The sequence below is a fragment of the Oryctolagus cuniculus genome, chromosome 3 (genome assembly GCF_964237555.1).
Source record: "Oryctolagus cuniculus chromosome 3, mOryCun1.1, whole genome shotgun sequence".
NCBI classification, from domain to species: Eukaryota; Metazoa; Chordata; class Mammalia; order Lagomorpha; family Leporidae; genus Oryctolagus; species Oryctolagus cuniculus.
The window spans coordinates 170,457,035-170,479,873 of NC_091434.1; the positions used below are offsets into that span (position 1 = coordinate 170,457,035).

General features: G+C 45.0%; 1 long non-coding RNA gene across 7 annotated transcripts in view; it reads right to left on the reverse strand.

The window, feature by feature from the left end:
• The window catches only part of LOC103348646 (uncharacterized), a 105,799-nt gene that overhangs the window by 42,631 nt on the left and 40,329 nt on the right, over positions 1 to 22,839 (reverse strand). For 4 of the 7 annotated variants that reach the window (XR_011387472.1, XR_011387463.1, XR_011387465.1 and 1 more), the window contains 3 exons: positions 7,624 to 7,804; positions 4,276 to 4,879; positions 2,815 to 2,968 (listed from right to left, as the gene is read on the reverse strand). This is a non-coding gene — a long non-coding RNA (uncharacterized lncRNA). The remainder of the gene's footprint in view (positions 1 to 2,814; positions 2,969 to 4,275; positions 4,880 to 7,623; positions 7,805 to 22,839) is intronic. The other 3 variants (XR_011387467.1, XR_011387470.1, XR_011387464.1) reach the window with 2 other exon arrangements.

The following is a 22,839-nucleotide window of genomic DNA, read 5'->3' on the forward strand; positions in this document are numbered from 1 at the left end:
GCTGTTTGAATTAAACATCCGCTGTTCATACACCTCAGTTTCTGTTCTCCTGGCTGAGTCCTCTGATACACTTCCTGTTCACACGTTTACATTTTGCCGTTTTTATCCACATCCATAAATCACCTGTAGGTTTGTTTTGGGTTCTTCCCAAATGTATGAAAGTGAAATACAGGAAGCAGTTTCAAACCAGGGCCCAGTGATGTCTCTTTGTGTGCATTTTGTGAAAATTTTCTCCTGTATGTGATTATGATTTACTCGATAAGAAGCTTACATGGTGTAGGATTAAAAAGGATGAGTATCATTCTTAATATGGCTTTTTGGGTGGTTTGTTTCACTTGAACTTAGCCAACTGGGAACAGATAAACAAGCTGATATGGAGACATGATGCATTTAATAAAGAGAAACTTCCTCATTATAATTGATTGTACTTTCAGCATTTACATCTCGGGTAATAAGAACTTTGCAGGCCTCAGGATCTTCAATCTCACAATTCTTACAAATACAACGAATCTATTCTAAAATTTGTTCATTGTTTTTGGAAAACTGGGAATAAAACCACAGCAATGGGGGGAGAATACAAGGTGTGAACTAAATGAACACTGTCTACTCTGTTCACATACTTACAGAGCGGAAGAAGCCGAGGCCAGGCATGGGGAGGGAGGGAGGCATCCAAGTATTTTTCTACCCATCGTCTGTGCTTGGGCTGGATAAATGAGTGCTAACTTCCCAGGAGATCCTGGGATCACTCTTGCTGTCCTGTAGGTCCCAGGGAAGCCAAGAACTAGACTCACTCTGATGGTCTGGAAGTGAGTTGCGGCAGAATGGCAGCCGGGTCATGCTGAACTACAACTGGGGCCCAGACGGATTTGAATTTCACTGAGGAACCACAATGCACCAATCACCAGGCTGCTGCTGTGGTGCAGTGGGTTTACCTATGCCGCTTCCTGCTAATCTCATGTGCCTGGGGAGGCACTGGATGATGGCCCAAGTACTGGGGTTCCTGCCACCATGTGGAAGACCAGGCTGTAATTCTAGGCTCCTGGTTTCAGTGTGGCCCAGCTCCGGTTGTTGTGGGCATTTAAGGAGTGAATGAACAGATGGAAGATCGCTCTCTCTTTCTCTCTCTCTTCCTCTCTCTATCTTTCCCTCCATCCCTCTCGGATGCTCTGTCTTTAAGTCAATAAATCTTTATAAAAAATAAATTGCCAGACCTGCTTCAGTCATTTCAATAGCCTTGCAATAACTGCATTTTGCATGATTAAAAACTTGAACCTTACCTACTAAGTTATGAGATGTCACTGTACATTATAGACTTGAGAAAGTATATAGGTTAGAGAGAGTTTCCTGTTGAAAATAATTTTCAGTTAAATTTGAGAGAACTCCCAACAGTGAATACAGGGCTCCAGTGTGACAAGACTGCAGCCATCCTGGTCACAATCGTTATCTCTGTCTAGGTGACCTTGACAGTCACCTCAAACCCTATGGTAGACCAAAGATATTAAATTAACCAACTACTCTTATCTGATGCCTGCAATATCTTATCTGACACTAGGATTGCTACCATTTCTTATAAAAGTTCAGGTGCTGTCTGGTTAGCCAGAGGACGCCTTTTCCTATAAAACACTTTTTCTCCTGCCTTGGGGCACCAGCAGCCATTGTGTTGTGGTGGCCCAAGACCACATTTGTCTGTGAGTCCTTAATAAATTGCAGTTTGTGTAATCCTGGATTTTTCCACTTATTTCTATTTTTATTTTTACTTAGTTCACTCCCTAAATGCCTACAACGACCAGGGATGAGCCAAGCTGAAGCCAGGGGTCAGAAACTCCATCTGGGTATACCATGTGAAAGACAGGGACCCAAGTACTGAGCCATCCGCTGCTGCCTCCCAGGCACACCCGATTACCTTTTATTTAAAATCCCACCCACTTCATTTATTTTGCCTCACTTTTTGTGAGAGGAGGGAGAGGTGAGAAGGACCAAAAAGGCCTTGATCACCTGTACTGTGTCAGGATTGGTTTGGTTGCACTGCTGTGCTAGTGCCCAGGGCTTTAGCTGCTGCTGTTCTCGGCGTCTCGAAGGCTCTGCCCTTAGATGCCTGGGTGAGTCTCTGGCTCATATTCGTCTTCGTCTTTTCTTTTTCCCATCCTCACCTTCTTTACAATGAATGCACTCCTCTGACGCTCCCTCCTGCCCTTCTCGGCTTGCTTTCCCTGCATGGCATTTGTTTATCTAACACGTTTTATGTTTACATGGTCGTAACCTGCTTGCTTGTTTATTCCACTTCTGCCCCCTATAACGTAAGTTGTATAGGTAAAGGAATTTTTGTGTTTATTTTATTTGCAGTATGCCCTGTGCCTCAATAACACTGTGGAATAAATCGATGGATGTTTGGATGTTTGGCTGGCTGGCTGGCTGGATGGATGGAAAGTGTTTATGGTTCAGTTTCCCACATGGGAGAACTGAGATTTGATCTCTTGCTTGCTACAACACATGATGCTAACTCACGCAGAGCTGAAGTAATTTAAACGGGACTGCACAAGCAACTGTAACTTTCAAAGCTGGAATTGTGGTGATTTGGGGGTCAGGGATGATAATGTGGAGAATGTAAGTCTTTAGTTCAGGATCAAATTTACTTCTGAAGTCTAATGGTGGGGGGTAGAGCAGAAACTGAGGTGCCATTACATTCTCTCCTTTGATTCTGTTTGGGGTACTCCATTCAAAAACCAGGCTCATTAGCCCTTTTAACAGCTGTTTCCTAAGTATGAGCTGGACCAGGTTTGGTGACAGCACACAGTCCCACAATCTCACAATTACCTGGCCCCGGATTCCAGAAGACCAGAGAAGCAGCGAGCAGAGGAGAACGGCCACAGCGCTGCTGTCAGGAGCCGGGAGATGCTGGTGACGCAGATGACAAGCGAGGGCAGAGACAGCTCGTACGTCAGCCTCCCAGATCCGTGAGCTGTGCTAACTGGAAGGGAAACAAAACAAAACAAAACTGTCCCCAGCACTCAACCTTGGGCTACTAATGAGAATCAGAGACAGACAGCGGCTCCTCTGTGTTACTGATAAGCACAACTGCACAACCTTACTCTCTTCCCAGCAACAGCAACATTCCAGTGATTGCAGGTTTTATCTTTTCCTCAGTGTCGTAAAACACCAGCGACCTGTTCCTTCACATTTCTGGAGGCCAGAGTCCAAAATGAAGCAGTGGGCTGGACCGTGAACCCTCGCGGGGTTTTGAGACTAATTCTCCTCGCCCCTTCCTAGCTTCTGGAGGCTGCCAGTGACCTCTGGCATTCCTTGCCTTGTAGATACCTCACTCCCCTCTCTGCCTGTGCCTTCACACAGCCTTCTTATAAGGACACCGGTCCTCGTATGTATGGTCACCTCATCCGGTATACCCTTATCTCATGTAACTAACCACAGCACATCTACAAGGGCCCTGCTTTCAAATAAGATCACACTCTGAGGCTCTGGGCAGGCATGGACTTCAGAGGAATCTGTTGCATCCAGTGCAGCGCCTGGCACACTGCCACAGTCACAGATGCTCAGTGTATTTAAGGCTGCTTTTGATCAGAATGCTTGTAGTCATTTGGAACCTAAGTAGCTAACGCCGCATCTCTTGACATGGTCTGATTTCTATCTAGGCCCACTTCTCTCAGCTGCCTGTTTGTTTCTGTGTCCTATTCATGCCCCTCCTGGACTCTCTCTGGTTCCTACAAGGCAAAGCATTTTCAGTTGTGTCTGCCAGTGTTGGCAGCTCCCCCAGCACCATGACTTTGCAGTTTTGCTCGCTGTACTTCGATATGTGAATTATGTCTCATGCGCTCTCATCCCACGATTCACGTTTGTTGCCACTGTGGGAGAACCCAGATTGCTTGTCATGACAGGAGTGGTTCCTGGGCCTTTATCCATCTGACCAGGTGCACACTGTTCAACAGAGCCAGGCCCAGGGAAGGCCTAGACAGCACACTTCCTAAGGTCCTTAATCATCCTCCATCCTGAGACAGATGCGGTAGGTAGGATTCTAAGATAACCTCCACTAATCCTCACCGTTTTGTAATCTCCATCCCTAGAGTACCAGCAGACCAAATGAACATGAACAAGATAGGACTTGCTCGATTATGTCATATGATATGGTTTTAAAAGGGATTTTGCAAATATCATTAATTCCCAGATCTGTTGACTTTAAGATAGGGAGATCATTGGGGTGAGGTTGACTTAATCACACGAGTCATTACTTTTGTTAATTTTACCTAATAGGCAGGTACTTACGCTGAAAATGGCATAAAAGACAGGAAAAAGGTGGGGGCAAGGCCTAGTTTCTTCTCCTTTCAATGCATCCTGACTCATCAGTAACCCCAAAGTAGAGATCAAGTAGTAGAATGAAAATCTCTGAGTTAGTTTTGTGCGCCATTTCCACTGTTGTGGTAAGAACACTGTACGTTGCATGTAAGAGCTCCAAAACGTCAGTTCTACAAAGCTGGAGATTCCGCTTGGTATTAACTTGGGTTAATGGTTTCATATTTTCATTTATAAAATGACATTGTACAGGCTGGCGCCGCGGCTCACTAGGCTAATCCTCCACCTTGCAGCACCGGCACACCGGGTTCTAGTCCCGGTCGGGGTGCCGGATTCTGTCCCGGTTGCCCCTCTTCCAGGCCAGCTCTCTGCTGTGGCCAGGGAGTGCAGTGGAGGATGGCCCAAGTGCTTGGGCCCTGCACCCCATGGGAGACCAGGAGAAGCACCTGGCTCCTTCTGCCTTCAGATCAGCGAGGTGCGCCGGCTGCAGTGCGCCAGCCGCGGCGGCCATTGGAGGGTGAACCAACGGCAAAGGAAGACCTTTCTCTCTGTCTCTCTCTGTCACTGTCCACGCTGCCTGTCAAAAAAAAAAAATGACATTGTACAATATAAGGGTGAACAGCTTAGCTTATACTAATAATTGGAATCTGAAGTTTTTCTTTACCTAAAATGACATTCAATAACAAGCATGCAAAGAAATACATGACAACCACCCTGACAACTCGAGGGAAAACTCAGGGGAAAAAGGGAAGGCTTCAAGTTGGATACTTCAACAGCACTTTTTCTGTTTTGTATTTTGTTTTTGCTTTTTTTTTGTTTGTTTTACAAGAGCCCTGTATTTTCATTTTCCAGTGGGTTATGAAAATTATGGAGCCAGAATTCTCACTGTAAGAGAAATTTACGCTATGAAAAGCTACAGAAACCAGAATGAACCCTGTGAAACTGGATAAAAATTAGTATGGAACTCTCGCTTTGAAATACAGACGAATCGACACAGCCACGCACGCATAGATGTAAAGATCCACGTGCCTACAGCTATGAATGTGCCAGACTCGTAAACAGCAATGGGGCTTTCCTGGGGAAATGGCTGGCTCTAGGGTTGGAGCAGGGTCAGATAGTGGTTGAAATTTTTCTACCAGGAAGTAGGGAGTGCCCAGTGAGTGATGGATGCCTGCCAACATGGCGGGGAGCCAGCTCAATTAGAGCATAAACATTTACAGTGACATTAATGGGCGATAACTCATTGAATAGAGAAAGGAATTCATGAGCCCATGCAGAAATGAATGAATAAATAAATGAGGAGCACAGAGAACTTTTCCTCAACATACTGTCAACTAATAAATGCAGAAGAAATGGTGGTATTAGAGAATCACCTTTTTGACAACCCTGTCACTAATTAATCCATCCCAGAAACACCAATAGGTGCTTAAATTGGTGGGTAAATATTTGCTGAAAAATGGGCTATTTTCCTAGTCTCAAAGTATCTCTTTATAAAATGCTCATTAATTTCTAAAGAGAAAAGAGCTGCTTTACAGTGGAGGAACCTGGCAGGCACCACTTGTGTGAATTCTCCATTGCTGCAGAACAAATGGCCACATGCATTCACAGTCTCACTTCCTGCAAGTCCCAAGTCTGGGTGGGTTCACCTGGGCTCTGCGCTTGGGGCCTCCCAAGGCTGAAGTCAATGCGTGAGCAGGCCAGGCCTTGGGAAGAACCCACCTCATCATCACCCTGTGAGTTCAGCTCCTTGCTGCTGCAGCACCCGGGACCCAGCTTCTTGCTGCCTGTCAGCTGGTGGCTGCGCCCCAGACCTGGAGGCCAATTACATTCTTTGCCCCAGGTTGTCTCCAGCTCAGCAAGGCTGAACCTTGCCAGAACTGAGTCTCAGCCACACGTCAGATCTTTTTTTTTCTGCTAACAGCCAAAGAAAACAGTATCGTAAAGAACTTATTGGGCCACTGCAGCTCACTAGGCTAATCCTCCGCCTGTAGCACCAGCACCCATGGTTCTAGTCCCGATTGGGGCGCCGGATTCTGTCCCGGTTGCTCCTCTTCGAGGCCAGCTCTCTGCTGTGACCCGGGAAGGCAGTGGAGGATGGCCCAAGTGCTTGGGCCCTGCACTCGCATGGGAGACGAGGAGGAAGCACCTGGCTCCTGGCTTCAGATCGGCACAACGCGCCGGCCATAGCAGCCATTTGGGGGGTGACCCAACGGAAGGAAGACCTTTCTCTCTGTCTCTCTCTCTCACTGTCTAACTCTATCTGTCAAATTAAAAAAAAAGAAGAAGAACTGATTGGGTTAGATTAAGCCTGTCCCAATAATCACTTTTTTTAAATTTATTTATTCACTTATTTTCTTTTTGGCCATTTAATAGTAAAAATTTTGCCTACCAGTGCTGGCATTGTGGCACAGTGGGTTAAGCAGTCTTCTGCAATGCCATCATGCCATATGGCTGCTGGTCTGTGTCCTGGCTGCCCTACTTCCAATCCAACTCTGCTAATGTGCCAGGGAAAGCAGTGGAAGGTGGCCCAAGTGCTTAGGCCCCTGTCATCCTTATGGGAGACCTGGAGGAAGCTCCTGTGTCCTGGCTTTGGCCTGGCCCAGCCCTGGTTTTTATGGCATTTGGGGGATGAACCAGTGGATGGAAGATCTCTCTCTCTCTCTCTCTCTCACCCTCTTGGTGTATCTCCTTCTTTCTCTTTAACTCTTTCAAATAATTAAAAAAGAAAATCTTCTAAAAAATTCTGCCTATCACACCACCTGAATCATTACCAATTTAATTACCAGTAAAAGGACAAGTTGAGGTTGCATACCGCTTGATCCGATGCAACAAGAAGAACCCAGCCTCATATCTGTGAGAGCCCGGCTAAAGATACAGTTTAAATCTAAACATTACAGAATGTCAGATAAACCCACGAGAGACACTAGATGAGTGTTATGCAATCTTTTTTATGTTAAATTTGTATTTTACTTATTTGAAAGGCAGACTGACACAGAAAGAGAAGGAGACACAGAGACATATCTTCCTTCCTTGGTTCACTCCCACAATGGCCAAGGCTGGACCAGGCCACAGGGAGGGGCCAGGAACTCCATCTGGGTCTCCCTTGTGGGTGCAGGGGCCTGACTACTTGGGCCATCCTGCTGCCTTCCCAGACGCATTAGCAGGGAGCTGGATCAGAGCAGAGCAGCCAGGATTCACAGTATCGTCCTGATGTGGGCTGCTGGTGTCACAGTGGTGGCTTAGACTGCTGTGCCACAATGCCGGCCATGTTCTGTAAGGTTTTTAAAATTTATTTGCAAGAGAGAGAATTAAAACTTCTACCTGCCGTTTCACTCTCCAAATGCCTGAGCCAGGAGCCAGGAGATTCAATCCCTGTGGTGGCAAGGACTTAAGTAGTTGAGCACCAGGCGCTGGCTCCCCAGGTGCACATTAGCAGAGCCTGAAGCACAGGCACTCTGATACGGGGGATGTGGACGTCTTAACTGCAGGCCAAAGGCCAAGTCTGTAGAAAAGCAATCGAAATCAGGAAAGTCAGAGAAACACCAGCGGGTATTTAAAAGACTGCATAAGTAAATGCAATATGTGAACTCTAAAACGGATCCTCTGACTAGAAAGACATATTGGGGCAACTGGTAAAACTTGAATGGGCCTGCAAGTAAAGGATAATAATGTATTATAATTAATTTCCTCATTTTGATGGTTGTAATACAATAATGGGTAGGAATCCTCTTAAGAATTATAAAAAAAAAAAAAAAAAAAAAAAGGCTGGCGCCGCGGCTCAATAGGCTAATCCTCCACCTGCGGCGCCAGCACACCGGGTTCTAGTCCCGGTCGGGGTGCCGGATTCTGTCCCAGTTGCCCCTCTTCCAGGCCAGCTCTCTGCTGTGGCCAGGGAGTGCAGTGGAGGATGGCCCAAGTGCTTGGGCCCTGCACCCCATGGGAGACCAGGAAAAGCACCTGGCTCCTGGCTTCGGATCAGCGCCATGCGCCGGCCGCAGCAGCCACTGGGGGGTGAACCAACAGAAAAGGAAGACATTTCTCTCTGTCTCTCTCTCTCACTGTCCACTCTGCCTGTCAAAAAAAAAAAAAAAAAAAAAAAAAAAAAAAAAAAAAAGAACTATGTATTGAAGTATTCAAGGGTGATGTGGTATTACATCACCATATTACTCCCAAAGTGCTCAGTAAAAAAAAAAAAAAAAAAAAAAAAAAAAGCCCTTTATACTCTTCCTGCAACTTTTTCCATGAAATTATCTCAAAGGTGTGAGGTGTGTGTGGGGGGGGATAATTAGTTAGCTAATCAAAAATATGAGAAAAACAAACTATATTTGCAACAGAATTGAAAATAAATGATCTGGAGAAGAATCTCACATTTTCTTTTTAAAAATTCATCTTTTTGTTGAATATTTAAAAATCACCAAGTAAAAAGGTCCACTCCCTTTATAATATCAGCTTGTAATACAAGGGAAAAGGCTAAGTAGGAGGAACTGTGGCTGAATTCGAATGAGTTGGAAAACCAGTCTGAGTAATTCTCAGATGATTAGTGTATCTATGGGCAAAGCTGAAGCTCAGAGGGACAAAAACCAGATTATTAGATCCGGTGGTGTGTTAAGGTAATGAAGGTTTACGGAAACCTCAAGAGCTTGCCAAATTGCGAGGGTGGTCTCTGTGGTCACAGAAAGACAACGTCCTTCCTTAAAACAACAATAAAAGTGGGGCTATGCTGTGGTATAGAAGGCTAAGCCTCTGCCTGATGCTGGCACCTCATATGGGCACCATGCAGATCCCAGCTGCTCCACTTCCGATCCAGCTCCCTGCTAATATGCCCAGGGAAGCAGCAGAGGATGGCCCAAGGGCTTGGGCCCCTGTAGCCCCGTGGCCCCTGGCTTCTGCCTGGCCCAGCCCTGGCCATTGTGGCCATTTGGGAAGTGAACCAGCAGATAGAAGATCTCTCTCCCTCCTTCTCTATCTGTATTTCTGCCTTGCAAATAAATAATCTTTTCTTTAAAAAAGGGTTTGTAGTAATTTTCTTTTTTTTAAATTTATAAGCACTGAATATTTACTGGTTATTTTTACTTGTTTGTGTCCTAAAGCTCAACACTCACTAAATACATGGGGCTACCTTTGTTTCTTTAAAAACAAACATCACCAGACTTGGGTTTTTTATGGTCTTGGCGATACTGTAAACCCAAGGCCTGAGTCGTGGTGAGGCTGCGTTTTTGTGAATCAGCTCTGCTGGCTTCCATGTGGGCGGGCCCTCTGCCCTTTGATCACCACATCCAACACAATTTCACCAGTTGTTAAGTTGTTGGCTGATCCCAGTGTTGTGACGCTGCATGTACACCTCCCTCCATGTTCACATTGCGGCTTCTGCCTTCTGTTTGTACAAGGTGTGTTGTCACTTTCTCCGGCAACAAGGCAAAGGCTGTGGAGTTTTAGAAGGAAGAAGGCTAGGGCCAGCGCTGTGGCGCAGCGGGTTAAAGTCCCCGTCTGTAGTGCTGGCATCCCAGTTGGGCGCTGGTTCTGTCCCAGCTGCTCCTCTTCCGATCCAGCTCTCTGTTATGGCCTGGGAAAGCAGTAGAAGATGGCCCAAGTCCTTGGGTCCCTGAGCCCATGTGGGAGACCCGGAAGAGGCTCCTAGCTCCTGGCTTTTTTTTTTTTAACTTTTATTTAGTAAATATAAATTTCCAAAGTACAGCTTATGGATGACAATGGCTTCCCCCTCTGTAACTTCCCTCCCACCCGCAACCCTCCCCTTTCCCACTCCCTCTCCCCTTCCATTCACATCAAGATTCATTTTCAATTATCTTTATATACAGAAGATCAATTTAGTATATATTAAGCAAAGATTTCAACAGTTTGCAACCACACAGAACATAAAGTGAAAAATACTGTTTGAGTACTAGTTACAGCATTAATTCACATTGAACAACACATTAAGGACAGAGATCCTACATGAGGAGTAAGTGCACAATGACTCCTATTGTTGACTTAACAAATTGACACTCTTGTTTATGTCATGAGTTGCCAAGACTATGGAAGCCTTTTGAGTTCGCTGATTTCGATCTTATTTAGACAAGGTCATAGTCAAAGTGGAAGTTCTCTCCTCCCTTCAGAGAAAGGTACCTCCTTCTTTGATGGCCCCTTTTTTCCACTGGGATCTCACTCACAGAGATCTTTCATTTAGGTTTTTTTTTTTTTTTTTTTTTTTTTTTTTTTGCCAGAGTGTCTTGGCTTTCCATGCCTAAAATACTCTCATGGGCTCTTCAGCCAGAACCAAATGCCTTAAGGGCTGATTCTGAGGCCAGAGTGCTGTTTAGGACATCTGCCATTCAATGAGTCTGCTGTGTATCTTGCTTCCCATGTTGGGTCGTTCTTTCCCTTTTTAATTCTATCAGTTAGTATTAGCAGACACAAGTCTTGTTTATGTGATCTCTGACTCTTAGACCTATCAGTATGATCAACTGTGAACTGAGATTGATCACTTGGACTAGTGAGATGGCATTGGTACATGCAACCTTGATGGGATTGAATTGGAATCCCCTGGCACATTTCTAACTACCATTTGGGGCAAATCAGCTTGAGCATGTACCAAATTGTACATCTCCTCCCTCTCTTATTCCCACTCTTATATTTAACAGAGATCACTTTTCAGTTAAATTTAAATACCTAAGAATAATTGTGTGTTAATTACAGAGTTCAACCAATAGTATTAAGTAGAACAAAAAAAAATACTAAAAGGGTTAAAGTATTAAGTTGTACATCAACAGTCAGGACAAGGGCCGATCAAGTCACTGTTTCTCATAGTGTCCAATTCATTTCAACAGGTTTCCCTTTTGGTGCTCAGTTAGTTCTCACCGATCAGGGAGAACATATGACATTTGTCCCTTTGGGACTGGCTTATTTCACTCAGCATAATGTGTTCCAGATTCCTCCCTTTGTTGCAAATATCTGGATTTCATTGTTTTTGACTGCTGTGTAGTATTCTATAGAGTACATGTCCCATAATTTCTTTATACAGTCTACCTTTGATGGGCATTTGGGTTGGTTCCAGGTCTTAGCTATTGTGAATTGAGCTGCAATAAACATTAAGGCGCAGACAGCTTTTTTGTTTGACAATTTAATTTCCTTTGGGTAAATTCCAAGGAGTGGGACGGCTGGGTTGAATGGTAGGGTTATATTCAGGTTTCTGAGGAATTTCCAGACTGACTTCCATAGTGGCTTTACTAGTTTGCATTCCCACCAACAGTGGGTTAGTGTCCCTTTTCCCCCACATCATTGCCAGCATCTGTTGTTGGTAGATTTCTGTATGTGAGGCTCCTGGCTTTGGATCGGTGCAGCTCTGGCTGTTGCGGCCATCTGGGGAGTGAACCAGCACATGGAAGACTTCTCTCTCTGTCTTTACCTCTCTCTGTGACTCTGTCTTATAATAAATAAATAAAAAATAAATCTTAAAAAAGAAGAAAGAAAGCTTGGGACAACCCAAAATATCCATAGACACCAGCTCATTCTTTCTCTTAGGAACCTCTTTTCCTAGTGTTAAGTATTGGAAAACATTAAGATACAAATAACCCATATATAGTCTTCAGAAATAATCGCACACCAGGTGTTTTCTTAAAAGTACCAAGAGAGGCCGGCACCACGGCTCAATGGGCTAATCCTCTGCCTAGCGGCACTGGCACACCAGGTTCTAGTCCCAGTCAGGGCACCGGATTCTGTCCCGGTTGCCCCTCTTCCAGGCCAGCTCTCTGCTGTGGCCCGGGAGTGCAGTGGAGGATGGCCCAAGTGCTTGGGCCCTGCACCCCATGGGAGACCAGGAGAAGCACCTGGCTCCTGCCTTTGGATCAGCGCGGTGCGCCGGCCGCAGCGCACCAGCCACAGCAGCCATTGGAGGGTGAACCAACAGCAAAGGAAGACCTTTCTCTCTGTCTCTCTCTCTCACTGTCCACTCTGCCTGTCAAAAAAAAAAAAAAAAAGTACAAAGAGAGAAAACATTAATGAACTGATAGAAACCAAAACTCTTCTTAAAACACTGAGATCTCAAGTCTGCCAAAATCAAGTTCCCTCTCTCGTGCTTGCTTCTCAGGGTATGCAGCTCCACCGGATGCCTTCTGGATCCCACACTCTCCTCGACAACAATTTGGAGCTAGTCCTGAAAGCTCTGGAACTCTTAAGCCTGTTTCCTTAATTTCTGCCTGAGCTCTCAGAAGAAAAGAGTGATCCAAGGACAAGAACCATTTCTGCTCCTTTCTTCTGTTCCTGATTACGACACTAAGCGTGCGATTTCCTTCCGCTTAGCTTGATTTATTTACAATTGAGTAGTTACTAGGCTTTTTAAAATTTATTTGACAGGTAGAGTTACAGACAGTGAGAGAGAGAGAGAGAGACAGAACAGTCTTCCTTTCGTTGGTTCACCCCCCAATGGCCGCCACGGGCGGCGCACTGTGCTGATCCGAAGCCAGGAGCCAGGTGCTTCTCCTGGTCTCCCATGGGGTGCAGGGCCCAAGCAGCTGGGCCATCCTCCACTGCACTCCCGGGCCACAGCAGAGAGCTGGCCTGGAAGAGGGGCAACCGGGACAGAATCCGGTGCTCATATGTGATGCCGGCGCCACAGGTGGAGGATCAACCAAGTGAGCCACGGCGCCAGCCCCTAGTCCTTTTTTTAAAAAAATGTATTTGAAAGGCAGAGTTACAGAGAGGCAGAGGCAGAGAGAGAAAATCTTCCATCCGTTGGTTCACTCCCCAAATGGCCTCAACAGCCAGAGCTGAGCCGACCCAGGGGCCTCCTCCAGGTCTTCCACGTGAGTACAGGAGCCCAAGGACTTGGGCCATGTCCTGCTGCTTTCCCAGGCCACAGCAGAGAGCTGGATCGGAAGTGAAGCAGCTGGGACTTGAACCAGTCAGTGCCCATATGGGATGCCGGCACTGCAGGCGGTGGCTTTACTCGCTACGCCACAGCGCCAGCCCAAAACAGTTAATATTCTTTAAGCAGAACAATCCTTCTGTAACTGCTGTGTTTCAAAGTTATGTAATTTAATTCCATTCTACCTGTAAGCTAGAAACCAAACACTCAGACAAGGATGTTAAACTTGCTTCATCCTCACTTGCAGCTGCGCCGCGCGATCTAGTACAAATTCGCCTGATCAAGAGTAGCACATTCACAGCACAGGCTCTATGCAGTGAAGGGTTGGCCTCACGGGAACCCCAACTCACCTCAAAGCAAGAGGGAGCCAGGGCCGGCGCCAGGCTGACACATAGTCTGAGCTTTGAGCTGCAGCAGAAAGGATGCGGCTGGTTAAGGAAATGCAGCCAGGCGAGAACCACGGATTCCCAAGGTCGTAGGGCCAGACAGTGAAGTTCTTCTAGGTCTCCGACATCACAGTCTAGCTCACAAACACATCAGTGGACCAGGAATTCACTTCCCCACTAATATATAGAAAAGTCTTGTTTATCAAGGTCTTTCTTATAGTGAGCTAAAATGAATATTCCTATGTTTTCCACTTGTAGAACTCATTTCTGTATTCCATGACAGTACAGGACTGGTCTTATCCTCTTCCTCATGAAAGCCCTCCAAATATTTAATACAGCTGTCTAGCTCTGTGTTATGCCCAATTGACTTTGGTATATATCCCCAAAGAATGAATAAAGTTTAAATTTAATAGGTTAATTTATTCATGTTAAATTGATAAAACAACTGGGTTAATTAAATTCAATTAATACAACTTAAAATGGAGATGTCTTGAAGTTAATATTGATAAACCCGAGAGAGGGACAGAAGGCTCAAGTTTAATTTTGTGAGATGTCAGCACAGTGACAGTGTCATTCTTTTTTTTTTTTTTTTTTTTGATAGATAGAGCTGGACAGTGAGAGAGAGAGACAGAGAGAAAGGTCTTCCTTCCGTTGGTTCAACCCCCAAATGGCCGCCACGGCCGGAGCTACGCCAATCTGAAGCCAGGAGCCAGGTACTTCTTCTTGGTCTCTGACGCGGGTGCAGGCGCCCAAGCACTTGGCCATCCTCCACTGCCCTCCCGGGCCATAGCAGAGAGCTGGACTGGAAAAGAAGCAACCAGGACTAGAACCCAGCACCCATATGGGATGCCGGCGTCGCAGGCGGAGGATTAACCAAGTAAGCCACGGTGCTGGCCCGACAGCGTCATTGTAAGACTAAGGTCCAGGGGCAGATGCCATGACATAGTGAGCGGGTAAAGTTGCCGCCTGCAGTGTCGGCATCCCATATGGGCCCCGGTTTGAGTCCTGGCTGTTCCACTTCCAATCCAGCTCTCTGCTATGGTCTGCCTGGGAAAGCAGTAGAAGATGGCCCAACTCCCTAGGCCTCTGCACCCTTATGGGAGACCCAGAAGAAGTTCCTAGTTCTTGGCTTCAGACCTGTGGAGCTCTGGTCGTTGCAGCCATCTGGGGCATAAACCAGTGGATGGAAGACCTCTCTCTCTCTCTGCCTCTCTGTAACTCTGCCTTTCAAATAAATCTTTAAAAAAAATACTAAGGTCCAGTCTACAGTGTTGAAAACTTAAAAATTTATTTTTTTCAGTCTACTTGAGAATGTTCTTTAGTATGACCCATTAAAATGTAGTTCATAGGGGCTGGTATCATGGCAGGCGAAGCAGGTTAAGCTGTCACCTGCGATGCCAACATCCCATACGGGCTCCAGGTCAATACCAGGCTGCTCCACTTTCTATCCAGCCTTCTGCTAATGGCCTGGGAAAGGCAGTGTGTGGGCCCCTGTCACCCATGTGGGAGACCTGGAGGAAGCTCCTGGCTCCTTACTTTGGCCCATCTCTGCCCTGTCTATTGTGGCCACGTTAGGGGTGAACCAGTGGATCAAAGACCTCTCTCTCTCTATCTCTCTCTCTGTCTCTCCCTATATATATATAAAACACTGCCTTTCAAAAATATATAATTATTTTTTCAAAATGTAGTTTACACAAAACCTAATGACTATGGTTGATTTCTAATTTACATCACCATTCTGAAAGAATACGGGTACACAGGTAGACTGGAACATACGTGTCTTCTGGTCATACATTGTGTTTTTAGCAGACAGAAAGCTTGTGAAGACAATCTGAATATTCCATGAGTGAGTATCACACAAAACTTAAGCCTGAAGCATGTGCCATCCCCATAACAGTTACAGCTGGCTATGCCCACTGGCCACTGAGTAGACCCTTTCTCAATAGTGCTGGAGGGAGATTCTGACAAATTCTGGATGGTTTGTTAATTATTGCACTTAGTGAACAGTTTGAAAAGCATTGTATTTCCAGATGAAGTCTGTAAAGCCTTCCCCACAGACGTCTTCCTGTGACTTGGAAACTACCACAGCTGTTAACACTCGTAACTTGCCTCCCAGAGGAGTAACTGGCTTCAGAGATGTGATATAGGACACTAACTTATACCTTTCTATTGCAAAGGGCAGCATTTCGGATGTCTTTCCCATCCAACGCCATGAACACACCATGTAGGACTTGAGCCCTACTCTGTGTGTGTGTGGTGGTGGTGGGGCTTCAGAGGAGGGCAGCGTGGATGGTCCCAGCCCTCCAGGTAGAGGAAGATGTACCAGTATCTGCTATGGCTGAAGGAAGGGAAATTGAGCAGCTTTGTGGTTACCACAGCAATTATTTATTATGAACTTAGAGTTGAGTTGACGTACAAACATTTCTAACTTTCCACTGGGGCCCCTGGCTACCTGGAAGAAGAGACAAGAAGGTTGACTTAATCTAGCACTGGGGACAAGCAGTTAAGAGCAAAGGATTCCTGGAGGCTTATTGGCGGTAAGTGATCTATAGATAGAAAATTCTTCAGGGTCATTGGGCAGGAAGTATTTCAAAGCAAGGGGAACTATTTCCCACATGTATAGTTTTGAAATGGTCAATGAACCTGACAGTACCCCGCCATCTCTCTCATTGCTAAGGTCTAGCCACTTCTCTGGCTTACAGTCATTTGGGGATCAAGTTCTTCTTGTTATCAGCCAACTGATCTCCCTGTATTCTCTGTCCTTTATTCGTTTACAACTGTTCCTTCAAACACAAGGCTCCCATTGTCTCAATTACTTCACCTGACTTGGTGCCCAAAGGCCCAGACAACCTAGTTGGGCCTCTGCTGCCACCTAGTGGTCATTGGTCACTTCGCATGTTCGTGGTCTCCAGGTTAGGAAGGAGGGAAGAGAAACCAAGGCAAAGCGGGAAGCTTTGGATTATAAACCTTCAAGTGGTCTCGAGTATGTGATGAGGGTGAAGAAAAAACTAAGCACAGAAAGAGGATAAGAATGTGTGGTCTAAGGAATTTCATAGCCTGAGATCTTGATGATGGAGAAGAGGAGAGTATTATGTGAGGACAACACTAAAGGAGGGCTACGGTCCTGTGTAGGGTGTGCAAGTCGAAGGTGAAAGAGTGCAGGGCCAACTGACAATCTGCACCCAGAGGTGAGTGTCCCTGTGTTAGGGTCCATGTTTCAGTACCATTTTTTTTTTAATGTCTCAAACTTCCTAGAACATTGTCTATAAAAGGTTGGTTGAGTTGACTTGAATGCTGAAAAATCACTAGTGGTGATTGTAGGGTATAGAGAGTGAAGATTGCAATTGTGAACTACCTCATCTATACTTTTAGATGATTTGTGGTTTAAAATACTTGGCTGGAGCTGCTGCTGTGGTGTAGTGGTCTAGGCCTCCACCTGTGGCACCAGCATCCCATATGGGCACCGGTTTGTGTCCTGGCTGATCTTCTACTGATCCAGCTCTCCGCCATGGCCTGGGAAAGCAGCAGCAGATGGCCCAAGTGCTTGAGTGCCTGCACCAACATGGGAGACCCAGAAGAAGCTCCTGACTCCTGGCTTTGGACTGGCACAGTTCCAGCCATTGCAGCCATCTGGGGAGTGAACCATTGGATGGAAAACCTTTCTCTCTGTCTCTCCCTCTCTCTGTCTGTAACTCTACCTCTCAAATAAATAAATAAAATATTTAAATAAAATACTTGGCTTATTCAAGCAAAGCAGTTGTTTTTAACCTTTCAGCTGCAACATCCCCCCTCTAGGCAAATCTCCCCACTACTACAATTTCATGTATATGTTCCTAGGGCAGGAAAATATTATGGACATGGCTGGGTTCAAACTGCCTGACACACTCAGCAATGCCCTTCTCACCTTCCATGCCATTTATTCTACATGTGAATTTTCTACAGGCAAGATCATCACTCGGCAGTTCATAATTTGGGGTTCATGGGTCCCAGGCCTCAAAGATTCACTGAAATCAAATGCAAAACGTTGAATTTGTGAACATTAAATTTCTCTGCTTTTTAAAAAAATTAAATTCAAAGGGGATCGTGTGACCCAAAATAAAACAAGCCCTTGGCTTAGGCAATTTGAGTTTGATCTCAGGCAAGGTTCTATCTCCTCCATTGCCTATGTCCTTTTCCCACCTTTCTGAGTTTGTAGAAGTTGGGTATTAGTTACTCCACTTTCTTATACTGTCTCCAGGAAGTTTGGAATTCCTGCACAATCTGCTGCTGGTTCACTCCCCAAAATGGCCACACCAGCCAGGTTGTGGCCACACAGAAGCTGGGGCCTGGAACTCCACCTGGGTCTCCAGTGCAGGTGGCGGGGGCCCAAGTACTGGGCCACCTTCCACTGTCTTCCCAGTTGCATCAGCAGGGAAGTGGATCATGAACAGCTGGACTTAAATCAGTGCTCACACGGGATGCTGGTGTTGTGGGCAGAGGCTTACCCCTGTGGTGCCATAATGCTGGCCCCCCGTAACTTGGTTCTTGACCACCGTATTTTCAGTCACCTGGGTCTTTGGGTCAACCTAGAGGGATCCCCTTCTTCACTCCCCGAAGGCGAGAGGGTTTCTAGAGATTTCCAAAACATTCCTTATTCAGTGGACTGTTTATTTCTGCCAGCTGAGAGCTCGCCCCAGGTCGTCTGCTTGACTCACTTCTTTTTTTTTTTTTATAGAAAGCTTTTATTTAATAAATATAAATTTCCTAAGTACAACTTTTGGATTATAGCTGTTCTTCCCCCCATACTTGCCCTCCTACCCCCAATCCATCCCACCTCCTACTCCGTCTCCCATCCCATTCTTCATTAAGATTCATTTTTTTTTTTCTTTTTCAATAGGCAGAGTTATACAGTAAGAGAGAGACAGAGAGAAAGGTCTTCCTTCTACATTGGTTCACCCCCCAAGTGGCCACTACGGCTGGTGTGTTGCGGCCTGCGCACTGCACCGATCCGAAGCCAGGATCCAGGTGCTTCTCCTGGTCTCCCATGCAGGTGCAGAGCCCAAGCACCTGGGCCATTCTCCACTGCACTCTCGGGCCACAGCAGAGAGCTGGACTGGAAGAGGAGCAACCGGGACAGAATCCAGCGCCCCAACTAGGACTAGAATCCAGTGTGCTGGCGCCGCAGGCAGAGGATTAGCCTAGTGAGCTGCAGCGCCGGCCAAGATTCATTTTTAATTAACTTTATATACAGAAGATCAACTCTATACTAAGTAAAGATTTCAACAGTTTGTACCCACACAGACATACAAAGTATAAAGTACTGTTTGAAGACTAGTTTTACCGTTAAATCTCATAGTACAACACATTAAGGACAGAGATCCTACATGGGGAGCGAGTGCATAGTGACTCCTGTTGTTGATTTAACAATTGACACTCTTATTTATGATGCTAGTGATCACCCGAGGCTCTTGTCATGAGCTGCCAAGGCTATGGAAGCCTCTTGAGTTCACAAACTCTGACCTTATTTAGACAAAGCCATAGTCAAAGTGGAAGTTCTCTCCTCCCTTCAGAGAAAGGTACCTCCTTTGATGGCCCCTTCTTTCCACTGGGATCTCACTCACAGAGATCTTTCGTTTAAGTGATTTTTGCTAGAGTGTCTTGGCTTTCCATGCCTGAAATGCTGTCATGGGCTCTTCAGCCAGATCCGAGTGCCTTAAGGGCTGATTCTGAGGCTGTTCAGGGCATTTGTCATTCTATGTTGACTCACTTCTGTAGACACTACAATTTACCTCTCCTGGGGCCCACTAGCTCTAGAGATAAAGTTTGCAGTGACTTCCCAAGGCTGCTGCCTGAAGCACTGGCTGCCGCTTTGGAACCTTTGATCACTGCTTTGGTTTTCTCTTGATTTGTAAGATGTCTTTGCAAGCCAATCTATCTATAAGGTCATTTCTTTTCTTTCTTTCTTTCTTTTTTTTTTTTTTTAAGATTTATTTATTCACTTGAAAGGTGGAGTTACACAGAGAGAGGGAGATAGAGGCAGAGAGAGAGAGGTGTTCCATCCATTGTTTCACTACCCAATTGGCTGTGATGGCTGGAGCTGGGCCAGTCCAAGGCAGGGGCCAGGAGCTTCCTCTGGGTCTCCCATATGGGGTATGGGTGTAAGGGCCCAAGCACTTGGGCCATCCTCCACTGCTTTCCCAGGCACATTAGAAGGCAGCTGGATCAAAAGTGGAGCATCCGTGTCTCAAACCGGTGCCCATATGGCATGATGGCGCTTCAGGAGGCGGCTTTACCAGCTGAGCCACAGTGCTGGCCCCAAGGTACTTATTCATTAGCTATAATAGGAGATATTGGTGTTTCTTTTTTTTTTTAATTAAAGAAACTTTCAAACATATGTGAAATCAGAGAATAGTATATTGAATGTACCACATACAACACTGAGCTTTAGTATCATTTTGCTTCATCTGTACCCTTCCACTTCCTAGTCTTCCTCCTAATTATTTTGAAACAAATCCTCAACATCATATTCCTTCACCTAGAAATATATTTGTCTGAGAACTCCTGGGGTAGACACTGAGGTGCAGTGGGTTAAGCCACTACTTGGGACACCTGTACTCTATATCAGTGTCTGGGATGCAGTCCCACCTCCATTTCTGACCCCGCTTCTTGCGAATGTGCCTGAGAGGTGGCAGAGGATGGCCCAGGTCGTTGGGTCTTGCCATCATGTGGGAAACCTGGATGGCGTTCCAGGTTCCTGGTTTCAGCCTGACCGAGACCTGGCTGTTGCAGGCGTTTAGGGAGTGAACTAGTGGAGCTCTCTCTCTTCCTCTCTCTCTGTCTTCACTTTGCTTTCACATAAATAAATAAACAGGCCTTTAAAAAGATGAGTATTCTTAATACCATATCACACCTACAAATTAGCAAAATTTAGCCAAAAATATTTCAAACTCATTTAGTGTTGAATAATAGTGGTTGAAAGTGATTCCTGCTCAAAACAACATTGATTTTAGCTTTGAACTAAACTTTAACAACTTTTAAAGTAAAGCTTTAAACAACTAAGCTTTTCCACTGCTAACTATTAAACTGATGTTTAATGGGGTATTCAGGATGTTCGGTTTCTGTTTCTGACAAAAATTGATAGAACTGACGATGGTTGAAGTCCACAAGAGTTAGTCAAACTCATTCTCAGTGCTACTTATTTATTAACACATACATAATAGAAACAAATGTTTTCCTCAAAGAATCCACTGATGAATAACACAATGACTGGTCACAGGTTTCAGCATCTTACTTTTCCACATGCTTTATAAATTTGTCCAACCAAATCTCTGGGGGGCTCCATCCCAGATTTTACTACCATGCGTTGTGACACGTCTTAGCAGATTCCATTTCAGGCTATACTGAATTAGAGATTTTTTCAAACTTCTGTGAGATTATTATTCCTGCTTGCAGTTGTTCTACACAGACTACTCACAGGACCTAATTCTCAGTCACTGCAAACTCAGCATTGACGCCGCAAGTGGAAACCACTAAGTCGCATGAGCAGCACCCATGTGCTCATCAAAAGACAAAGAAAGATGCTCGGAACCATTAGCTTTATTTCTAAACTTTTAATGCTTCTCCCAAGGTCCTCGGCTCTTCAGCTAACTGTTTTTACCAAAAGTCTGACAGTTTTAAATAAGTTAACTTTCTCTGGGCGCACTTCCTTGGTTTCTGCAATCAAACACAGTTTAATTAACTTACCACTTTAAATGGCTTTCTTGGCTAGGTAACAAATAAGCCACTTAGAAACTCACTTTGGGTGTATTTTCATTTGCACTTATAATTCTTATGAAGAAATTCTGTTAAAACGAGGAATTCCTTTTACATTTACTAATTTTCCCTCTTAATGCTTTTCTGTGCACTGGGAATATTGTGATGAGTACTTAGTCGGGTAATGTTCACATATATTGTATTGTTTTAGCACAGTTGCAGTGCTGGCACAAATTAAACACATACTTCCCCATCTAATTCAACAACAAAACAGACCACATGCTATAGTGACTTAAAAGTGCAACATTTGAAGTTTACTTTTCTTGTTTTGACATGAAGGATATGTACTGGTAATATAAAATAAAACAAAAATAAAATCAATATGCCTGGCACTTGGAACACCATTGAGTTATGACTCACTGAGCGCAGCACGAAGTGATGAGAGTCCCACATATGGTCTCTTGCAATTCTTCAACTCTGCTGTTGAAAACTCAAATGTAGCCTTGGGCAGCACATAAATGAACAAGTACAGCCATGTTACCATAAGACTTCACTTATAACACTACATTTTAAAATAATTTTCACATGTCACAAAATATGGTTCTTTTGATTTTTTCCACTGTTTAAAATCAATTAGTTTGTAGTTAGTTTAGCCATGTGCTGTGGAGGTCAAGAAAGGAAAAAAAATCTCATCTGTTGGGGGAGGGAGTTGCTAGTCAGAGAAGGTTTCATGGAAGAATACAGAAAAAAAAAAAAAAAGAAGAAAGAAAGAAAGAAAGAAAGAAAGAAAGAAAGAAAGAAAGAAAGAAAGAAAGAAAGAAAGAAAGAAAGAAAGAAAGAAACTTGACCTGCTGGGTAGGCATTTGGAAGACAGTAAGAATTCTGCCCAAGTAGAGGGACATAAGAAAAGGCATGACAACATAATGCTAAGAATGAGAAATCCAGTTTTGATGGAACAAAGAACCCATGTAGGGATGCAATAGAAAACAAGGGCTGAAAAACGTACTTGGCCTGTAGCTGGAGAGTCTTGTTCACCAGGTGGCATGCTTTTGATCCCCTTGGTTGGCATATGCTATGGCTCAAATGCACGTATGGGGTCCTCCAACATTCCCCATTTTGACTATGTTAAGAGGCGAGGCTTTTAGTAAGTGAATAGGCAATGAAGCCTCCACCCTTATAAATGAGTAAGTGTCCTTGTGGAGGGCTCCAGGGAATGTTGGCTGCTTCTGCCTTTCCACCATGTAAGGATACTACAAGAAGACACCCTCACCAGACTCTGAACTTGCTAATACCTTGACCTTGGACTTCAGAACTGGTAGAAATAAATTTCTATGTTTATAAATTACTGTTTCATTATAGTAGCAGGAATGGACTAAGATGATATGAGAGATTGCTTGAAATTCTAACATTTGCTCTAGTGTTGTACATTAGATCTCAAGATAGAGTAAGTGGGAATAAGACTCTGCTGAGGACCCCGTGAGCAGGGCCTTGCAGAAGCAGAGCAGCAAACCAGAGGCAGCAGGACCGCACTGCTCTGAAGGGAAGCACACTGACAGGGCC